At 43.2% G+C, this 13,530-nt stretch overlaps 1 long non-coding RNA gene across 1 annotated transcript; it reads right to left on the reverse strand.

Annotated features, from left to right (window-relative positions):
* Window positions 1-1,061: 1,061 nt before the first annotated feature.
* Window positions 1,062-8,164, reverse strand: LOC116788752. Its single transcript, XR_004357755.1, has 3 exons — window positions 8,069-8,164; window positions 3,678-3,805; window positions 1,062-1,294 (listed from the first exon to the last, which is right to left on the reverse strand). It is a non-coding gene; the product is annotated as an uncharacterized LOC116788752 (long non-coding RNA).
* Between the last annotated feature and the right edge of the window lie 5,366 nt (window positions 8,165-13,530).

The raw sequence follows: 13,530 nt of genomic DNA on the forward strand, positions 1-13,530 counted from the left end.
CCCTTTCACTCTCCCTCCTATTTGCCTCTGTCTCCATCCTTCTTCCCCCTCCTTTAAGAGGGATCCTTTCTTCCTTCATTCCTCCCATCCTTACTTCTTTCAGCCCTGTGGATGGAAACATGTGCTTTGCTCTACAAGGATGGTTGTTTCTGGAGATGAGGGAGACTGGGCCATACTGTGGCCAAGCAGGCACTGAGGACACTGAGGATGCACTGAGGCTTAGACAGCAGCTGAGGGATAAAAGGGTCTTTGGAAGAAGGCTGGCATGGGAAGTGAACATGTGGAGTATGTGACGCAATGGAGGCTGTGTAGGCAGTACTGCCATGACAGAACAACTGGAGGCACCTCACTTACCCCCTTTCCTTTTTTTTTCTATTTTACTGTTCCTTCCTTATTGCTCAGTTTTGAAGATGCCTTTCACTGGCTCTCTGCTTTGTAAATATGCTCCTTGTGCATTTATTTTGTCTAAATGCTTATCTGAAAGTATTTTTCCAGCTCACTCTGTGCAGGAGAAGGATCCGTGCTTGTGGGCATCTTCCTGCATGCTGTGAACCTTACTGTAGCTGCTACTGGTGTTTCTGCTTCTTCAACAGTTCCTGGAGACAGCCTGCTGTCCTCCAGTGTATGTGATGAATATGTCTGGCTGGCTTAAATACTGGTGTCCCCTAACACAATGCTGTCTGTATAGGGCTTCTAGGAAATGCTCTTGCTTATTCATCATATCTTTAAGGAGCTGATAGGTGGTATAGGACTTGTATTGTTTTTTCTTACTGGGAAATTTCTGTCTTTTGCATTTTTTTCAGAAGCACTGGTGTTTCTCACACTTTATTTGGTTTTCATTCTTTTGCTCCTCTGTGATGCAGAAGAAGCAACTAGGCACATTGTCTCAGGTCACCTCTAGAGGCAGGAGACATAACTCTCCTTTTTGGTGATTCCAAGACAGGACAGCAAAATTCACATATGCTCCCTCTCTTCTCTGGAATCCCATCTCTGAGCACAGTGCTTAATGAAGCATTTCCTACATTTCCCTTCTCCTGGGTGAAGACAGGAGTGGGTCTACACTACTACATCTGGAAAAAAATCTGTGCTGTAGATCACTCAGCACTGAGAACTAGTCCTCTGTAAAATACTTCAAAAACAGCACTTGATTTTTTTGTGAATTGTTGTGGCAGAAACAGAGACAGGGAAGTGGATGTCAGGGCAAGTCAAGCAGCAGAGACATTTTAAATGGATCTTGTAGCACCTCTGTCCTTTGAGAACCACAGCATGGAAAGGTCCTTGGCTTGTGTGAATCCTGATGGAGAACAGAGAAGGAAAGCAATGCCGGTTTCTGAATAAGTGAATAAGTGCCATGTGCTAAATGAGAGACACAGTCTGAGTGCTGAAGGAATTCAGCCTCAAGTCAGCTGCAGAGATACCAGCTAACATACAAGCCAGGCTGAAAATATTTGATACAGAGAACAGTGTAAGCAGTTAATGACACAAGGATTTGGAAAAGGAAATGTGCTCTGAGGTACAATCGCTCTGTCAGCTCGAGAGATCTAGGCCCAGATGGGAATCCCAGATCCTTCTGCCCAGAAATACCCGATGTTGTTATTAATTAGTATGGAAATATTTTCCTTTCTTGAGAGAGGGCTGTTGAATTGCCAGTGGGATACTGGGTGTGTGCATGTGTGGGGTAGCCTATCAAAGTACTATTAATTAGGTTACTTCCCACTGCTGTTGACATGCTGTGGAAGGAGGTTGTTTGTGGGCCAAAATAAAAAGGAAACAGAAACTGAAAGACTGGAACTGAGAATGAAAAGCATGAGGCAAAAAAAGGACTTGGGTCAGACAAAGCACACAGGCTGAAAGAGGTATATGTAAAAAGACATTCCTAAGATTCCCAAGGCAGAAGATGAGAAGAATGAGAAACCAGGATGTGGTTAGAACCAAAGGGGAAACTCCTTTGAGACAGCAGCAGCATGGGTTGGACACAGCTACAAAAGGACTGACTGATCCTGCCTTGTTACTGGTTTTGTTTTTCATACTTTCACAAATTTGGCACCAAAGGTTCCGCATGTCAGAGCAGTGATATTTGATGCCAGCTGTCACTATGAAACAGGACAGAATTTGGATGAGAAACTTCCTCAGTTGTAGGTTACCTTCCTTGGCTGGCTGGGTCTCTTACCCCCTTCCTTTAGAATGGGATCTTTATCAGCTTTGATGAATAATCATAAAATACTAATTGGAATCTTTGCTTGGCTTTCTATATAATACTTTAACCACTTTTATCAAGGTCTTTTTGTGGTCTCTAGCTCTGTACTTCTGATCACAGTGTGTTCAGCCCTGGGAGAGTCCAGACCCAAAAAATGCAGCATAAAGAGATAGTGTAGCCCAGTACCTAAGCAGTAGGTGCTGCATTTACAGTTCCAAGAGTGCCAGAACCATAAAAGAGACAAGGAATGTATGTGGCAGTATGGGTTAGAATAAGTGAAGGATCTATTCACAGAGGGGAAAGAAAATGGAGCAAGTGGGTTACCTAAAAATACCAATGCAGGCTCCAGGCTCCCTTGCAGAGGGAAGAAATCAGTGCAGTTGTGATTATTCAGAGAAAGTGTTTTGGGTTTGCAAAGGAGGAGGAGTGGAGTGATAAGACAAAAACACAGCATTGATACCTGATATGGGACCAGCACAGTCCAGAGCTATTTATCCTATGATCTGACTCTAGAGAATGTAGCTGTCTGCTGAATTTTCTTCCAAGAAACCTGTCTAGTAGGAAGTTGAATTCAGAACATGCAGAGGATCTACCAACCCTCCTTGGAGTAATATAGCATGGAAGGAAAAAAGCTATCCAGGTTGCAACCTACCATCATCATGTCAAATCCTCAAGCCCTAAGAGATCTAGAGTGAACAGAGGTGGTTTGAAACAGAGAAACTTCTAAAGAGAGGCATTAAACCTAGAAGGATAATTTGGCTTTCAGTTCCAGAGGTTTGTGCATGATAGTGACAAGTTATCAGCATGTGAAAGATTGTTGCTAACCCATGCGCATCTTGAGGGCCAAGGAAACTGTTGGCCCTAAATCTGCCACCAATCACAGAATCCAGGAGCACTCACGAAACCCTTGCCTAATCTCTTCCTATATGCTCCATACAAGTCAGAGCAGGGTTGAGGTGGGATATACTCATCAGCAAGGAGGGATATGGCAGCACAAGAGTGAAGCAGGAGAAAGCTGAGTACTGCACAGGTGAGGGGTCCTGATTCCATATCCAGCTCTTTTTTGCCTTGTTTGATTGTAGGTGTTGTTTGTTTCTTCATATTTTTTTTGGGGGGGGGGTGTTAAAGAAAATTAAATAGAGATCACTGTGTTCCTTAGAAAAATGTCTTGTCAGTTTAACTTGAATTTATTGTTAGGCCTGCTTTTCAAATGGAATACTGAGAACGTAATTGCACTGGGTAAGTCTGTGTAACTTTTGAATCTGTTATCTAATTTAAAATGCATTTTGCACCCAATCAGAAATCTGCAAGGTATTAAGTTCACACAAGTTACATGAAATAAGTGACAGGTAGAGACCTTATTATTATACCTTAGGGAAAGACTACAGAATGAGCTCAAGCTTATTAGAGTCCAGGAAATCCACATGGGACAGAGACTGTCCAAATGCCCCAATTACAGAAGGGTTCAGTTGAGGCTCACATCTTACTGTGTGTGCATCACAGGATCCATTGGTTGGTCAGTGTCTCTTGCAGATTCTCTAGTGAATAGTAAGGCATGAGCTTCCTTCTTTCTGGACTTTCATAATGCTCATAATTCATGTGGATTCCCTGGAATTTAACGAGAGGTGAGTAACAGTGCAGCCTCAGCATAATGCAGTTAAAAAGCCAGTCAAACACAACAGAGAAAGCTATTGGAAACAAGGCATCTTTGTTTCAGATAGAAGATTCTTAAAGGAGTTAAGTTGAAGTGCAGATGTAAAACTGCTTATGTCTGTACTGATGGTATCTTCTGCCCTCTAACTTATGTGTGCCCCAGTTTTCATTAGACTCTTTGAATACTGGTTTCACTGTGATTTTGGATCCCAGTATAGTCAAACTGGTACAGTTCTGGCATGAATATTACTTTAGTATGGCATACTTAGTTCAGCATGGCTTCTTTGGAGATGTAAGCTTAACTAACATAAACGTGGTTATAGTTACATAACTTTGTTCAGTGCAATATTCTTGTAAAACCATTTCTGTGAAGTGGGATGGTTACAAAAATGATGCTGACCAGGCCTCAAATTACAAAGTATTTTCAGTAAAGACCATATTTGCATACTTACGTATGGGTGGTGTTTAGTGTCAAAGGGCTTAGATTTTGAATGGTGCTTACAATAATAATAATAACAACAATAACCTAAAAGAACTACAAGTCTGTCTGGGGAGTCACCACAGCGTGTCTGTAATTAGTTGAATTAAAAATTATCATTTATGAGGCATCTGGAAACACAAAGTCTCAGAGATGAACAGTACCTATGTAGTCATCTCTGTCATCACATAACCTTAATGACGTTTTTGTCCATGAACTTCCTTGCTTTTTGCTTGTTCTGTACCACTAAATAAAGGTAATAGCTGAATGGATTTTATTTACAGTGTTGCCATTACGTGGACCACTGAGGCTGTCCATGACTCACTTAACAATGTTTGCAAGGGTAATGGGTAACATTTTGCAACCATAATGTACCAATGCAGAAGCAGTTTCCCTGCATAGACTCACAAGTTCTGAAAAAGGAGCTGGAACAAGAGTTTGCATTTATGGAGAACCTGGTGAGCAGTTCAGGGCAAGGGACTGCTTCCTTGTGGCTTTTGGTGTCAAGTCTTTTTTGCTTGTTTGCACTTTGGTTAAATTTTTCCAGAGTGAGTAATAATTTCTCCAAATTAGTTCCACCATTCAGAACAATAGTAGTTAACATAGAAGATTTCCAAATAATTCCTCAAAAACTCAGTGTTTTGTTAAATTTTGTAAGAGAACCACTGAGATTTAAGAAAGTATTTTCTAGGGAAATTTGCTAATACAGTTGAGAAATATGAAATACCCCATGGCTACAACCACAATCCACCTGCCTCCAAATTAGAGCCTTATTTTCTGCCTAGTGACCAGTGAGAAAGTGAAAAATAAATTAACTTTTTTTTAAACATGATCTGCTTTCTATGAAAACTTAAGAAGGAAACATGAAAACATTTCTACAGACCGTATATTTTCTAACCTCCCATTTCTACAAATTTAAAAATGTGAATTGTGTCATCTGATAGTGTGGCAAGAAAAATTTCCTTGGGAGAATGATGCATATGTAGCACAACAGCTTTGGAGAACAGGCTTCCAAAAAAGAAAGTGATAGTCTGTCCTGCAAGTTTCCATGGGGTTTCACCAGGCAAATGTATCCCAGGATCTCATGGCAAGGCACCTGATGTTTTCAAAAGAGAGAGGTTCTGTTCTCATCTATACTAAAGGTGTATTTACAGGGTACAGGAGAGCAGCATGCAATGATAACTCAGATACAATCTCATGATGCTCTGCATTTGAATTAATATAGCCTGGATCTCATCTGGATATAAAGTCCACATGAATGAGGCTACCTTTCTGCTAAAATCCAAACCAGCTTGTTCAGAGCATGCTTAAGTAGCCGTTTATAACTTCATTTTGCTAATGTACCCTTATTCGCTGTGTGACATAAAAATGGGACTTCTTCTGGAGTTCCTGTTACCTGTCTGTAAAGTGCTTTGATACTGCCACCCTGCCTCGCAAACACACAGCATCCAACACTCTGGAACAGAGCTTATTTTTGCACAGAAGTGATAAAGGAGGTTTTTTTCCCCAAGCTTGTAAGCACAGGACAGTTTTCTGGTACATGATGTGTCAGGGAAGAAGCTACTGTGATTGCTTTAGATCGTCCTCTCTATGCTCAGTGGGGAGTCGCAGCCAGGCCGTGTATGAGTGAGTGTGTGTGAGGCCATGCCGTGACACATTCCTCAAGGGAGGGAACAGATGAGGAGCTTGGCCTCACCTCCCAACAGCAGCGGGGCCTTAGGCAGAAGCCATGGAAGGGACTGGTTATTCCAGGTGAGGACAGGTCCAGGTGTGGCAAAAGCACAGACTAAAGCGGCAACAAGGAACCGAGTAACCAAATGTCTGCATCTGGAACACGGGCTCGACAGAAATCTTCCTCAAGCAGCTGTTTCCAAAGATCTTTTGGTAAATCCAATTGAGGTTAAGAATTTGACAGATATTTTTCCCCTCCTCACTGTTAAACCTTGGCAAATGAGAAATCTTTTTACAGGGGATTGGAGGGCGGTGGGGAGGAGGACAGGAGTATGGAGGACAATATAGCTTGCCATAGACTGTGCTATACCTGTTCTCCAGCTCAGGTTCCAGCAGCTTTGAATACCTGTCATGAACTGCAGGACATCTTTGTGCCCAGAAGTGACCCATAGCACTTCCAGGAGCACAGAATGGGAGAAGGGGGGGAACATGCCAAGACTGTTGGCAGAGAAACTGTTGGAGTTTTGGCTCTTTCTCAACCTTGCAGGCTGTTGGCTGGCAGCATGTGTCTCTGTCTGGCTGTGGGGACAGTTGTGGTGTGCTTGCCTGAGCACCTGACACCTTATCCTGGCACTCCCTGACACTGCAACCTCTCTCTCTGCTGGGACCATGTGTGTGGCCCCCTCTTAATGTTCTCTCAGCACAAAGCATCCTCAGACCAAATCCTGAGTGACTGAATCAAGCAGTAAAGCTCTGCAGCTGTGCAGACTTCCCCTGCAGCATGTCCACTCTCTGTGTGCTGTAGCCTTGCTCCTCCATCTGGGATGAGCTCAGTGCTGAGGAACTGAGTTTTTGATGGCCTGGAGAGTAGAGGAAGGGATTGCTAAACCTTTTTGTGAAACCCTTTTTTACTGCATATATGGGTAACTACTTTGAAAGAAAAGGCTCTTGCCCTTTTTCCCTTCCCTCTCTCCACTGTCTTGAAGAGAAAATGCTCTGAGTTTTAAGGCGCTCCAGGCTGCAGGATAGGAATTGTGCTGGTCAGGAGAGCTTTCACAGGTGACTGGCAATGCTGAGATGAAGAAGGACTTGAGCTGATGAAGTGAGGAGGCAAAGGAGACTGCGACAGAATTGCATTGAAGAGGGGGAAACCACCTCACTTAGATTGCTAAGATAAAGCTGAGCCAAAGTTCAGCAGAACTTGCTATGGTTAGTCTAAAGAAAGAGAGACAATGGAGAGAGGGATACTACCTGGGTCTGTGCACATTCAACACATTACAAGGGCTTACGGCTCTCTGCCAAGGGCCTGCAATGATAGAGTGCATTCAGAAGTGGGTTTAGATGGCACAGAGCTGTGAGGCTTTAGCTGGAAATGCAGATTCCCGTTCCCGTAGGGGTGCAAGTGAACCTTGTCGTAGCTTTATGTGCTAGAGAGACTTCTGTGAGGGTAATGCTTAGCTTGCCATTCTGTGTTTGACTTACCCACAGTGAGGGAGTGATATTATGATGGTAGAACTTCATTGCCAGTGAGGGAATTGAGGCAGGCACCTGCATACACATTGCTGTGTTTGTGAAAGTCATGTGTGCCCCAAAGTACCTCCTAAACACAATGGTTTAATTTCCTCATCAGTCAGGAGTTGTAGGTAGGGTTTTGGTGTAATCTGTGTGGGAGAATAGTCTCTCCCATAGTATCAAGACAGTTACTAATGCTGTTCAGGGTCATTTTAGGTGGCCTATATTCTTCCTACCTGTCCCTGTGGCATATCCAGCCTGGCACAGGAGCCCTGGCAACATCAGCCAAGATCACCTGGCCAGGAGCACTTGCTTGCCTAGGTCTTGGGTGCAAAAGGAAAGGTAGTGAATGAAGCAGATTTTTTCTGTCTCTTGTCAGACATTGCGGTGGGCTGATCTTAGCCAGCTGCAAGCTACAGTTCCTACAAGAAATATCCACCTGCTGCACCGTGATCTTGGCATGGGCGCAGAGGACTCTCTGTTCCGGCACCTGGAGTGCCTCTTCCCCTCCTTCTACTCTGACCTGGGTGTCTGTGGAGCCATTTCTCACTCCTCACCTGTGTGGTGTCTTCTGTCCTTTCTTAAACACATTTTCCCCAAGCACCAACTACCATCTTGGCTGAGGGGCTCAGCTGTGTCCTGTGGTGTGTTGGTTGGAACCTTCTGGAACAGTCCGTGTCCGGCACAGGGCAGCCCCGGCCACTCCTCACAAAAGCCACCCTGCAGCCACCCCACAGCGAGCACCTGGCCACAGACACCTGATGTGGATACACTGAGTGACACTTGGGTGATGGTATTTTGACAAGGGCAGGAGCTGTACCTTCTCCTTCAGACCAGTGAGAATTCCAACCTCAGGGCAGGGGTGAGGGCTCTTTCAGACACAATTAATGTGGCTGGGAGATGAGGCAGGACTGAGATGGATGGTGTTGCTTTGGAGAGAACCACTGCAGAACTGGTCTTTCCTCTCTTTGGAAGGTGCGGAACTTATGTTGCACATCACACAGCTTGCATGCAGAGGGCTTCTCCTGGAAAAGCTTATTCCTTGTCTGGGTGTCTGCAGACAGAACATCCTCTTCCTTTGAGGAACTTTATCAGTTATTTTCCTTCATTTTTATTTTAAAAATGTATCTTTTAATCGAGCAAGACACACAAAGAGTTTGGTGCCTTTCCCTGGAGAGAAGAGAGAGTACTAATAGCCCCCCTGACACATACATTTGGAAAATGGTGATGATTTTTCTGGGGAGCTGAGCTAACAGTCTGACTGTAAGGAGTTTAGATCTGGAGCCAGACATCATGGTTAGGCCTGTCTGTGGTTATAACGTAGCTGTTTGGGTTCTGTAGAAGCTGTCTGAAGGAATCTGAATTAAAACAAGAACCCAAGGGGAAGCTCTTTCTGGCAATCCTGGTGTCTATTTGATCTGGCACCAGAACTGGCTTAAATCTCACTCTGTCCTCCTTCTCCTGCTATCAAAATTGCTACCAGCTCTACTATGACAGCTTAACATGCTTCCTTTCCTTTCCCACCACGGCCAAGGTCACTGAGAACATGAAACAGTATCTCTTGCCTGAAGCCGACCTTTGTAGGCTGCCGGGCCGCTTTGAGATGTGTCTGAGTGCACAGCTAATGCCCCGCCAGCACAGGTGTGGACTTGCTGGTGCTAAACAAGGTCCTGAACAACAACAACAGCGAGGAGTTTCTGCAAAGCATCCACAGCAAATTGAATGTTTAGAATGTGCTTGCCCAAATGATGGAATTGACAGCCCACTATTGGAGAAATTCATTGCATCGTGCAGTTTGAAGGGGGTGATGGTGGTTTCCAGTGAGCAAATATCGTGGTTACATAATTTAGGGCAGGAGTACATCCAAGAAATCTTTTTCTCGTTTTTTGATTTTTACTGCGTGTTAACACACAAGCTCTTTTAGGCAAAGGCTGTGCAGTAATAGTGAAAGTTTAGGAGAGATCTAAATGAGGCAAAGGTAGAAGGGAGTGTGTTATCATACTCTGTGTGATAGACTGACAAAAGGTAGTGTGTTTAAATGTAATGTAGCATATGATTGTCCTATTGCTTGCAGACTTTAGTTAAATCAGATTTTATTTCTGTGTGTACATGCAGAACTGAATGCTTGCTCTGAATAGTCTCTGAACACACTCTGGTATGTGTTTTGTTGCTCAAGCCAAGCTATTTTTCATTAGTGCATTGTTATTACTGGTGGACTCAGCAAAACAAGGGAGAGGAGCATTCCTCTGTGCTTGCTCTTGTTCTTCTTGAAGCCAATGGCATAACCTCTGCTTGAGCAGCCACAGATGGTGCCTCTCCACAGTCTAATTCTACAAATAGCTATGCCAGGTGAAGACTTTTCTCTGTCTGCAGCTCTGAAAATGAAATAATATATTTGAGTGCTGCCTAAACCAGGAAAGTTCCTTAGTCCTAGCCTGACGTGTTTTACTTGTAGCTGTTAAAGTTTGCAGGTTTCCCTCTGCCGAAGAGCTATCAGAGTCCTAATCTTCAGCTGGCAGGCAGCTGGAGAGTGGGGACATCTTTAGCTGGAATAGCTAAATCTGGTAGGGGACTTCTGTTAAAATCTTAGCCATTTTCACATTCTTGAAAAATAGCAAAATATATAGGAACTAAAGAAGGATCAAAATTTACAAGAGTATTAACTGAGCAGTGTAACTTCCCCTGCTGATGGCAGAGACTTGACATGGCAACATGGTATGCACCATCCAGAGGGTACATGAAAAAACTGGATGCAAACATATGAACTTTGGCTTCAGCGTGTGCAAAAAAAAAATCCGGCTATGGATATTGGTAGCACAGGTAGCACATCTTTTTTGGTGTTTAAGTAATCCCTATTTGAAATCTGTGCAATTCACACCTCACTAAAGCCATCAGAGCACTAACGCAGCTATTCAGAAATGCTGGGTTTGTTAGGCTCTTTCAAAGTAGTGTGACTGATGAAGAAATATTTTCTTTTGTGTTACAATTATTCTTCATAGTTTGTGGCTAGCCTTGGAAACTGCAGAGCTGACTTTCAGTTTATCTTTTAATACTTATATTCCTACCTGCATTTCCTGATCTAAAAGCAGCAGTGATTCTGAGCTCTAAACTTACAGCACGTAAATCAAATGTGCACCAAAGCACCTTGAGACTCACAGGAGAAGGGATAAAGATTATCTGTGTGGTTTAACATGTGGGTTCAGGGAATTGGAAGACTCCATTGACTGGATCAGTATTTTCAAGCTTCAAATTTTTTTGCTTTGTCCCTGTCTAAAAAACATATCCGTGAATATTTGGGTTTCCTTGTCATTAAAAGGAAACTATATTTTGCATTCCTCTATAATAGCTTATATGCACCTGGATGAATTCTGCCCAGATTTATATGTGCAAGGCTCAAACTGTGTTTGAAGAAAATTAAGTTCTGAGATTTTACCTCTGCCATAGACTTGAGAATCTGAGACTGAAATACAGGCATATGATGAAAATGTCCCTAGCAAGAAGCATTTAAAAAATACCTTCCCAAACAACAAGTAGAAAATACTGTAAAGGTGCACTTGCACTTTACAACATCTTGAACTTTCGTACCTCAAAAAAAGAGTTGAGCCTTTATAGAGTCTACAAGTTACTAATGTTGATTTTTTTTCCCCCTGTTTTTTATTTTTAATGTATCTGAAGTTGCTTTTGAAATCTTCTGGCTTTCTTTTTGCAGTGTTTTGAGTGGGCATTCAGTCTTATGGCCTCTGCTGTTGGATTCTTTCCCTGCCTCACCCTGAGTCTGGAGTCTGAAATTAAGTGGTGTTTGTGCACAAGAGTGCTGGCAGTGGGGGTAGGGATCTTTTGTTTGAAGTTTTATCTAAAGCAGATCTTCTCTGGATCACTGGGTACCCCACTGGAGAGCAGTTAAAGTCATACATCCTGCTGTCTAAAGGCAGAAAGGAAGGATGGAGGAATGCTGACTCCATTCAAGGTTCATTCACAGTAGCTAGCTGTGGCATGCTGTCAAGTCCTCATCCCTTCATTCTCTATGCAGAAAGTGTATGCCCAGGTATTGCTCTACTGTATGGATATGGGATGCCAATGATAAGCACTGGACATGGACCTAAGAACTGAATAGAGCTTTCCAGCTACCTGCTTGAGATATGCCCAAAGTGTCCTTGTGACATCGTGGGCTTTCCCACAGTGGCATCAGTTTGGCCTATAACAGTGTGATGGGGCAGGGATGATCCTGCTCTACAAAACACAAAGCTTGACAGAGTGGTGTTGGAAGAACTTTAGATGTCAGCAATATGTAACAGCAAAGAACTCTGAAAGTGGTAACACATTCAGGATCTATGTGACTATGCCTTTGTTAAAACTGAGTTTTTCAAAAGATTTGGATTTAGGTGCCCATGTTTTGGGACCTTGTTCTACTATGTCTCAGTCTGATTATTCCGTGTACTGAGCGTCTAAAATTCCTTCCTATGGCAATGGGAAATGTAAATGTTTTACAGCTCTCAGTATTAAAGCCCAAAATATCTTGTACTAGTCAGCCCAAATGAGAGGACAGAAATAAAATTTTTCTTTGTTTGTCAGGTAATTTTTGATCTCAGATCTGATTCAACTAGATGAAGGACCAGAATCCAGCAGACAACTGAGGGTGTGTTTCCACACTGGAGCTCAGCCTGTCAGATACTTTTCTATTTTCCCCTTCTTCATTTGTAGGTCTTAATCTGTAGATATCAAAGTGCTTTAAAGCACAGTGTTAAGTATTGTTATCTCTTGTTTTTTTTTAAAGCTGGGGATATACAGCCATAATAAAGTGACAAGCCAGACTTCACACAGGGCAGTAGCTCAACTGAGGGAAATGACTAAATATCATGAGTCTTTGCCCAGTGCTTCATCAGGCCCCTGTCCTGCAAAAAGGACTTTTTTTGAAAAACTCATTGACTGAATCCTAACAACTTAGGCACAAAATTTGCTGGCAAGAAGTGAATTAAGCATGCAGCAGGATTTGGCCCAAAAAGAGGGAATTACTTTTTCTTGCTACATAATCAAGATCTCCAGCTGAACTGAGATCTTGACTATGATGTGATGGGTCCTTGCCTTGCTTTGGGATAGCTGCTTTTGTTGAACTGACTTACTTTATTCCAGCAACAGCAGCAGCTGCAGTGTGGTGTAGACATGCCTAAACTAGCTTATTATTATTATTCAGGCACTGTTAGCCACTGAGCCAAAGAACCATGGAGCTCGGCATGGGCTTGGTGCCTAAGGATTTTATGCTCCTCTTTATAAGTTCACCATTTCTTTACCATCTCAGCTCAAGCAAGCCTAGCAGTATGTTGAAAAGAAGGCTGGTAGATATGGTACTCTGTCTGCACTAGTACTTCTGCCAGCAGAGCTGGGCATGGTCCTAGGGTTGATTGTAGGAGATATTGCCAAAGGTAACAGTGTAGTAAAAGCTGTTTTGCCTCCCTCTGCCTACTGTTCTCCCTCTTCTTCCCCACTCTTCCCCTGGTATTCATCAGAAGCTGCCTTGCCTTTGAGTCCTTTTGCTATGAAACTGCCTAGTCATTAAGGTTCTACTGGAGATCATGAATATCTAGAAGCTGATGCAGGCTTGGAGAATCAGCTGCAGGCTGGAAATGTTATTGGGCTTGCCTGACTGTGCCTCTAACAAGAGAACCTGTAGGGATTAAATATGGGAAAATCCAGGACCATTACCCCTACATCTATTAATGAGGACCATGGCAGAAGCATTTGTGATGTGTTCTCTCAAGTCATTGCCCAGATGGTGGGCTCCCAGCTCGGCCTCTATCTGTAAAAGAGCTTTGCTGATATCTGTAACTCGTCATTTTCTCCTGGCAGCCAAGGACAGAAGCAGGAATGAGGGTTCAGGTCCTTGAGTGCTAAGTAACTTCTGCTGAGTCAATAGGGGAAGTACCATCACTGCCCTGAGTTTTGTTTGCATCAAATAGTGTTTGTAGGCAGAGACCCTAAGTAGACTGACGAGCTGTTAAATTGCCAACCTACCCACTAGTTT

The sequence above is a fragment of the Chiroxiphia lanceolata genome, chromosome 6, assembly GCF_009829145.1.
Source record: "Chiroxiphia lanceolata isolate bChiLan1 chromosome 6, bChiLan1.pri, whole genome shotgun sequence".
Lineage (NCBI taxonomy): Eukaryota > Metazoa > Chordata > Aves > Passeriformes > Pipridae > Chiroxiphia > Chiroxiphia lanceolata.